This window comes from Stigmatopora nigra, chromosome 16 (genome assembly GCF_051989575.1).
Source record: "Stigmatopora nigra isolate UIUO_SnigA chromosome 16, RoL_Snig_1.1, whole genome shotgun sequence".
In the NCBI taxonomy this organism is placed as follows: domain Eukaryota; kingdom Metazoa; phylum Chordata; class Actinopteri; order Syngnathiformes; family Syngnathidae; genus Stigmatopora; species Stigmatopora nigra.
The window spans coordinates 1,135,963-1,144,738 of NC_135523.1; the positions used below are offsets into that span (position 1 = coordinate 1,135,963).

Consider the following 8,776-nt stretch of genomic DNA (forward strand, 5'->3'; position numbering starts at 1 on the left):
ATGTATTTATTTAATTTGCTTTGATTTTAATCGGGCGACGCGGTGTGTGAGTGGGGACTATGTCGGCCTCGCAACTCTAGGGTCCTGGGTTTGAATCCAGGTCATGCTTATTGGGTGGGTTTTCACTGGGTACTCCGGAGTCCTCCCACATACCAAAAACCTGAATCCAAGGCTGGTTAGACACTCTAAATAGCGGCACAAAGTCAGCCTCGCAATTTTAGGGTCCTGGGTTCGAATCCAAGTCATGCAGATTCCCCCCGGCCTGTGTGGGTTCTCACCAGGTACTCCAGATTCCTCCCGCATTCCATAAACATCAATGCTAGGCTGGCTAGGCACTCTAAATTGCGGTACTACGTCGGCCTCACAATTTTAGGGTCCTGTGTTCGAATCCAAGTCATGCATATTCTCCCTAGGCCTGTGTGGGTTTTCACCAGGTACTCTGGTTTCCCCCCACATTCAAAAAACATCAATACCAGGCTGGCTAGATACTCTAAATTGTGGTACAAAGTCGGCCTCACAATTCTAGGGTCCTGGGTTCGAATCCAAGTCATGCATATTCCCCCTGGGCCTTTATGGGTTTTCACCAGGTACTCCAGATTCCCCCTACATTCCAAAAACATCAATACTAGTCTAGTAGGACACTCTAAATTGCCCCTAACTATGATTGGTTGTCCACTCCAATTGGCTAGCCAGGTTGAGATAAGCCCCAGCACCCCTGTGAGTAAAAAAAAAGTTTAGAGAAAATGATTTTAATGAAGGAATCGTGGAGGCAACTTTGAGCTAGGACCGCCTCTTGTTTTTAAGTGACTCCTTCATTGATTAGCTGCTAGGTCCCAATATGGCAGCCACGGTGGGTCTATTTCTCCGGCGAGTTCTATTTTTTGCAAGCAGCCCGTCTCACGTTGCTTGTTGTTTCTCCTTCCCTAATTGGAAGTGGTGTCAGCCGAGGAGCAGAGTGAAAACTCGACAGTCCGGTGGCTCTCCAATTTTTCATCTCCGCCGCCTACGTGTCGGCGTGGCTCGCCGTTGACCTTGCGCCGGGACCCCTCGGGCGCCGACGCCCGCGCCCGTGTCAGATATAAAAATAAAATTTGTCTGGATGAGATGGAGGGTCTGTTTTCAGACTCATTATTTGGATTTGAAGGCACAAGTAAAGTGACAAGTAATGTCTTGCTCACTGGGCTCTCTGGCGCCACTGCTGGCGTAAAAAGGTATGGCAGAAATATATATTTTTTAAAGTATATTGGGTAAGACGTGAATACATATACACATTCCTACCTACATAAAATGTTTGGGCAAACAAATCAGTGGTACTCAATAGATTATGTATTTTTAATATTTATATATTTTTTATATTACGGTAAAAACTAAACTGAATATTTCTAGAGACGAAACTACTTGGGAAATGCCTTAAATTGTCAAAAAAGTTACTGCAAATCAACTACAAGTGACCCGTACGTTCCCGTACCAAAAACTGACCCAAAATCAACAACAATGGCAAAAACTCAAGTCGTTTTACAAAAAAGCCACAAAAATCAACAAAAATTGGCACAAAATCAACAAAAATTGGAACAACAAAGCCACAAATTCAACACAAATCGGCACAACAATGCTAAAAACTCACCAAAAAGTGACGCAAAATGCAAAAGTCACAAAAAGCCAAAAAAATCCACAAAAGTTGGCACAAAGCCACAAAAATCAACAAAAAAATGGTACAACAAAGCCACAAACCCAACACAATCGGCACAACAATGCTAAAAACTCACCAGTAACTGATGCAAAATACATACAGTCACAAAAATGACACCAAAACAACCCAAAATCTACTTTTCTACCAAAAAATGGCTTTAACGAACCAATTCAAACTGGCAGTGAATGCCTATCTTTTATCTATTCGTCCCTGTATAAATAAATTGGAAATCTAGCGCCCTCTTTGGCCACCTATGACTTTCCGCCAATACTTTTGCCCACCCCAGATCAAGTACACGACTCAAAACACGCAAAACACAAGTTAAAAAATGCTACTTTAAAAAGACACGGTAGAGAATTGCATTATACGGGCATCCAAACGACTGATGCTAATCTTTTTGAAAATCCTGGCATGAGTATGAATATGAAAAAGCGCTTTTGTTTGGAGTTGGACCTTGTAGCGCTTGTCGGGAGGTCACCACTTGTACACGCACGCACACATTTGGGAGAAAAGGCTGCTAGATTACGCTTGTCCCTGTCGGCACGATTCTGTTTTGGGAACGCGGGCCTCCTTCACAATGTTTGCCGGCGCTTTCGGACCTCGGGGAACACGCGTGTCGAGTCTCGTGTGTGTCTGAGCGGGTGTTTTGTACAATTTTGTGTGTGCGCTATTGTTAGCATGTGACTTGTTGTTGTTGCAAAGCTACCTTTGTATGATATCACATTTTTTGCTAGACAACTCTCTTGGCTCTTATTCAATTTTTTGCTGCAATATTCAAACTGTTTTTGGGGAAAAAAAACTCAATACTTTCCCCCTTTCTACCTTGATTTTTTCCCGTTTCCACCCTATAGCACTATTTTTTCCCTACACCCTTTTAGGCCCTTATCTTTTCCCCTTTCTATGTTGTAGATTTCCCTCTTCCACCATATTTTTTCCCTTTTCCCCTTTTCTTGATTTCCCTCTTCCACCCGTATCTTTTCCCTTTACTAACTTTTTGTTTTTTTTCACCTTCCTTTTCACTTCCCTTTTCCACCCTATTTTTCCCTTTTCCACCCTATTTTTCCCTTTTCCATCTTTAAGATTTCCCTCTTCCACCCTATTTTTTCCCTTTTCCAACTTTTTGATATCCCTCTTCCACCCTATTTTTTCCCTTTTCCACCTTTTCAATTTCCCTTTCCACCCTAGTTTTTTTCCCTTTTCCACCTTTTTGATTTACCCTTTCCACCCTATTTTCCCTTTTCCGCCTTTTGATTTCCCCTTTCCACCCTATTTTTTCCCTTTTCCACCTTTTCAATTTCCCACTTCCACCTTTATCTTACCCTTTACCACCTTTTCATTTTCCCCATTTTGTTTCTCTCTTCTTTTGTTTTCCCTTTTCCACCCTTTGTCTTCTCCCATTTTGTTTCCCTCTTCCACCAATTGGAGAGCCAGATAATGCACAGATTCATTTAAATTGTTTTACCACTCAGCAACAACAACAAGAGATGTTTTCACAATTCTTGTACATAAAAGTAGATTTACTAGGTTACCCATACACTCTCAAAATAAACACGTCATATTTACAACTCAACAGAAGTTCATAAAATAGAGTCAAGACTACCAAATGTCCTTAAAAAACTGTTGGTGAGTCATTAAATGGAGAGTCTAAGTGCAATTCTAATGAGAAGTTGCATCATTATTTTGGGGGCGAAAAAAAGCAGCTTCTTATAATGACTCACATGATGACGCTGTTTAAGAACTCATCGCAGATGACATACACTTTCAACCGGCAGTATACGACTATTTCAGCACCATAGACAGCAACAAATGTCCAATCCCATACATTTCAACATATCGGTTTTTCCCATATACGTTTTTTTCGATCATTTCAAATAGTGTACACCCTAAAACAACTTTTACACCTGATTTTTACGTACACTTTTTGTAAAACCGATCTGTTTTAACGCATTTCGACTCTTATACAGATAGGCTCAGTCACTAAGAGCAGACAAAAACCTCATAATCGACTGCTAATATTGTCATTCTTTAACCATAATATAAGCACTAAATAAATATAGCTCATGCCTGTCAACTTTTCCGTTTTTCCCATATTTTATACATTATTTAATCATTGTGTACGCCATATGCAACTTTTATACAGGTTTTTTGTACATTTTTTTGTAAAACTGATCTAGTTTTACCCATTTCGGCTCTAATCCGGATCACTTTAATCGCCGTTAGCAGACTAAAACACATCATCATCAATTGCTAATATTGCCATGCCCTTTTTACTATATAAATATAGCGCGTTAGCAAGCAATGTACCCAGTCAAGCTATCAGCATCTACAGAATCTTGGCCTCCCTGTCCACTTTGGGGAAAATTTAAGTACTTTAAGTATGTCCTACGTGTGTAAATGTGTGCAACATTGCATTTGTACATATTTTATATCGCTTAATAAGGGGAATTACAATTATTAATAAGTGTAGCAATTGGCCAAGGTTGAGGGTCAAAAAAATGAAGTCTTTTTGCCTAAATAAACGAGCAAAACTACTTATTTTTAGAATGTATAAAGTGTCCTACCTTGAGAAGCATCCAAAGTGGGAGGATCCCGATTCCTTGCTGGGGAATAAATAAAAAATGTCCGTCCATGCCAGATATCATATCCTTCCAACTGTGCTTTCTCCATTGAAGCAAATGGCCATAAAAGTTGAAATAAACGGCATCCTGAACGAGGAGAAAAACAATTAATTTGGCGTTTTGGAGGTGACACGCTCCAGATGGCAAGACGGCTAAAGGTCCTCCATGATGAAATGTTTACAAGCACGCGTACGCGCTGTCATCCATTGTTGATGATATAAGGGCGCGCATGTCAGCGCGGGTTAATAAAGTTCCCGCGGGCCCTTTGCCTGCCTGTTGACAGGTGCTTTTCCGACTCGGGGGCCAACCTTCAAAGACCGCCAATGTCACCATCTGTTGACGACGGCTACACTTCAGTCTTTTAGGACCTGGAGGTTTTTATCATCGCAATTTCAATGGAAGGAGTCTGTGGAGTTACACGCTAACTCCATCACCTCGCAGGTCTTTTGGTCGCCGGCCTTTTGGTTGACGGTCAAATGGTGACAGAGTTTACTGTTGAAATCAGCTCTCAAAATTATATTCATGAGAGAGAGTTTAATATCTAAGAGAAAGAGTTTAATATCTAAGAGAAGTAGTTTGATATCAAAGTACTGTTTAGCATCTAAGTACTGTTTAGCATCTAAGTACTGTTTAGTATCTAAGTACTGTTTAGTATCTAAGTACTGTTCAGTATCTAAGTACTCTTTAGTATCTAAGTACTGTTTAATATCTAAGTATGGTTTAATATATAAGTACTGTTTAACACCTAAGTACTGTTTAATATCTAAGTACTGTTTAATGTCTAAGAACTGTTTAATATCTAGGTACTGTTTAATATCAAAGTACTGTTTAATATCTAAGTACTGTTGAACATCTAAGTACTGTCTATTATATAAGTACTGTTTAATATCTAAGTATGGTTTAATATATAAGTACTGTTTAACATCTAAGTACTGTTTAATATCTAAGTACTGTTTAATATCTAAGTACTGTTTAATATCTAAGTACTGTTTAATATCCAAGTACTGTTTAATATCTAAGTACTGTTTAATATCTAAGTACTGTTTAACATCTAAGTATTGTTGAATATCTATGTACTGTCTAAAATTTAAGTACTGTTTTAATTTTAGTACTGTTTAATATCTAAGTACATTTGACCGGCGACCAAACGTCCGGTCACGCACCTGACTATTAGCCACACCCTCCAAATCCCAAAAATAAGCAGGTGTCCACAATGTATGACTGATAATTTACATCAAAGACAAAGTTAATTCACCTAAAAAAAATACCTTCCCTGACCATGAATACGACCTCCATCATTCCTTTAAACGAGCTTGGTTTGAAAAATATTTGCATACATGACCCCAAACCAAAAAAAAAAACAGGTTATAAAACTCTACTAACCCAGAATTTACTGGAACAATTCTGTCAAATTTCTCGCTAACTCCATCACGACTTCGTAAGAGGTTCCGGCCGAGTCTCTGAACGGATTTCACCAGGAAAAATTTCCACAGAGAGGCCAAAGTCTAAGACATTAAAGCCTCCTTGGATCTTTGAGTCCATTGCCATTGTCAGCCTCTAGGGGGGTAAAGAACGAAGAAAAAAACTGTAGGGTCGTGCTTCATTGCTAGAAGTCACACTCTACAGTCGCCGGGGAGTCCAAGTGGCATTTAAAGTGCTTCCTGCTGACTGAAGTGCAATAAAAGAGCAATAAAACTCTGTCCGTTATGTGCATTGAAGCCTCCAAAATACTTCCGTTTGCTTGCTATGGCTTTGTGGTCTACAGTTCTGGACTGCTGGTCTCAAAAAAGGTTAAAAAACTTGCAAGATGCAAGGCTAAAATGTAAAGTTTCTGGGTGGAATGCTAAAATCTTACAGTTAAATGGACTGACAGGAATTAGCATGGACGTATTTGCATAAAAAGCTGAAGTAAAGTACTTTATATTTTAAGAACTTGCAAGATGCTAAGCTAAAACGCAAAGTTTCTGGGTGGAACCCTAAAAAAAATGTTGTTAAATGGTCAGACAAGAATTAGCATTGAAGTATTTGCAAAAAAGATGAAGAAAAGTATTTTATATTATAAGGTTAAATAACTTGCAAGATGAAAGGCTAAAATGTAAAAGTTTTTGGGTGTAACGAAAATTTTTTATAGTTAAATGGACCAACAAGAATTAGCATCAGAGTATTTGCCAAAAAGCTGAAGCAAAGTACTTTATATTTTTGGAAAAACTTAATTAAATATACAATTTCATGTTTGGAAGGCCTTCAAATACTTGTTAGTGTTCCAGCTATTTGCCAACTACATTTTTTTGGTCAAAAAACATGAAAACTAAGGACATAATGCTAAAATTCTCAAGAACTAGTACCAGCTATTAGAGAAATACTGTACATATCCAAACCAAGTGCCCTAAAAACACATAAAACTCTGCAAATGTTCTTATAAATCCTCCAAATACTTCCGTTAGCTTTCCTTCAATCTGCCAACTACATATTTTGGTCAAAAAACATGAAAACTAAGGACATAATGCTAAAATTCTCAAGAACTAGTACCAGGTATTCGCAAAATACTGTAAATTTCCAAACCAAGTGCCCTAAAAACACCATAAAACTCAGTCTGGTATGTTCTTGGAAGACTCCAAATATTTCCATCTCTTTACAGTCTACCGTTATTCCTAAAATGGATAAAAAACTTTCTAACATTCAATCCTGACATGAAGTGGAATGCGGGAATTAGCGTGCAGGTGTTAGCAAGTGAGACAAAGCATGTATGTCTTTATACTAACAATCGACAGTTTGTTTTGAAGCCCACGTACGTTAGACGGCGCGGTAACGACTTTAGCGTCTGCCGGTTTCCCGAGAGACGCGAGTCTTTGTCGTCTACGTCTGGTGGAATTACCTCGCAAATGTCTCGGCGGAGCTCGTAAAAGACGGAGTTACAACAAACTTAAACCATGAGATCATTGACTTCAACCAATGCGGTTGTGTTTTTTACTATCAAGTTTCCATACCTGTCAATCTCGGCATCCTTTATTAATTATTGCAATTGCCGTAATTAAGCGATTTAAAGAAAAATACAACAGATATTTACACATATTTACTTAAAAAGTCTCAAAATTTGGACAGAGTTCCCAATCAGGATGCACTACAGTCCCGATACTGTAGATGTCGCTGTATGATGTTGACAGCTTGACTTTCTAAGTACATTGCTTGCTGACGCGGTATATTTATATAGTAAAATTGGTGCTGTTAGCATGAAAACATTAGCAATCGACGATAATGTTTTTTTATTTTGCTACTAGGGACCGAGACGATTCGGATTAGAGCCGAAATGGGTAAAACTAGATCAGTTTTACAAAAAAAACGTACAAAAAAAATCCTGTATACATTATGAAATGATTAAAAACGTATAAAATACGGGAAAACTGCAAAAATTGACAGGTATGAGGTCTTAAAAGTGAAGTTACACAAAACTTAAATGATTGCTAGCCTGTCTGAGTACATTGCTTGCTGATGCGGTATATTTATATAGTAAAAATGGCATACTAAGTAAAAAAAACATACTAAAAATAATCCCTTATAAATGTGTATACGGTGTACGCAATATAATATGATCAAAAAATTTATAAAATACAGGAAAACTGTAAAAGTTGACAGGTATGAAGTCATAAAAGTGGAATTACACAAAACTTAAACAAAGAGACCATTGACTTCAACCAACTCATGTTTTTATAATCAAGTTTCTGACCTTTTTAGGCTCCTCCTCCAACTTTGGTTGCCGCCCACATTTCCAAAACATCCCTGAAAGTCCAGATTTTGCCAAATAACCTAAAGGAAGACAAAAAAAAAAAACATTTGAAACTCGTCTCATTTAAAAAAAAAAAAATAAAACATCCATCTCCATAAATCAACGTAATATCACTGACTCCATTTTGGCTCTTTTTGAACAAGATTACAATCAGCAGGCATGTCTGCTTATATCATTTTGTACTTAAAAAAAAAGACGGGGAATGAAACGTGCCTGTGGAATAAAAAGACGTGTCTGTTTAACGTGTAAAAAAAAAAAACGGATCCGAGTGGGTTTTTGTCGGCGAGCCAGTCAAAACGAGTTAATTTGTGATGAGCGACGATGAGCCATTTTCTCCCAGGACGAGAATTATTCATTTAGTGGCTGTCCACATCTGTTTTTCCATCTTCAAATTGCCACTTTCGTACAAAGAAAGCCGGATAATGAGAACACACACACGCTAACGCTAGCACACACACAAATCCTAGCGGGCGTACATCAAAAGCTTTTTTGTTGAAATAGTGGATAAAAGATATGGGAAAGTGAAAAGAAATCAAATAAAAAAAGAACCTTTCTTCCCCTTCTGGGCCACTGAGAGCCAGAGTCCAAGATTTTTATTTATTTTTTTGCCTGAGGCTGACATCAGAAAACGTCAAAGGTGATACCATTAAAAACATAAAAACATATTTTCATTTTATTCGAGGC

The 8,776-nt window shown here is 38.1% G+C and overlaps 1 protein-coding gene across 1 annotated transcript in view; it reads right to left on the minus strand.

Annotated features, from left to right (window-relative positions):
* The window catches only part of cdh6 (cadherin 6), a 108,976-nt gene extending 100,862 nt beyond the window's left edge, over positions 1 to 8,114 (minus strand). The window contains exons 1-2 of the mRNA XM_077735480.1: positions 8,033 to 8,114; positions 4,252 to 4,395 (exon numbers count right to left, since the gene is read on the minus strand). The gene's annotated coding sequence lies outside the window, so the exon portion shown is untranslated. The remainder of the gene's footprint in view (positions 1 to 4,251; positions 4,396 to 8,032) is intronic.
* Between the last annotated feature and the right edge of the window lie 662 nt (positions 8,115 to 8,776).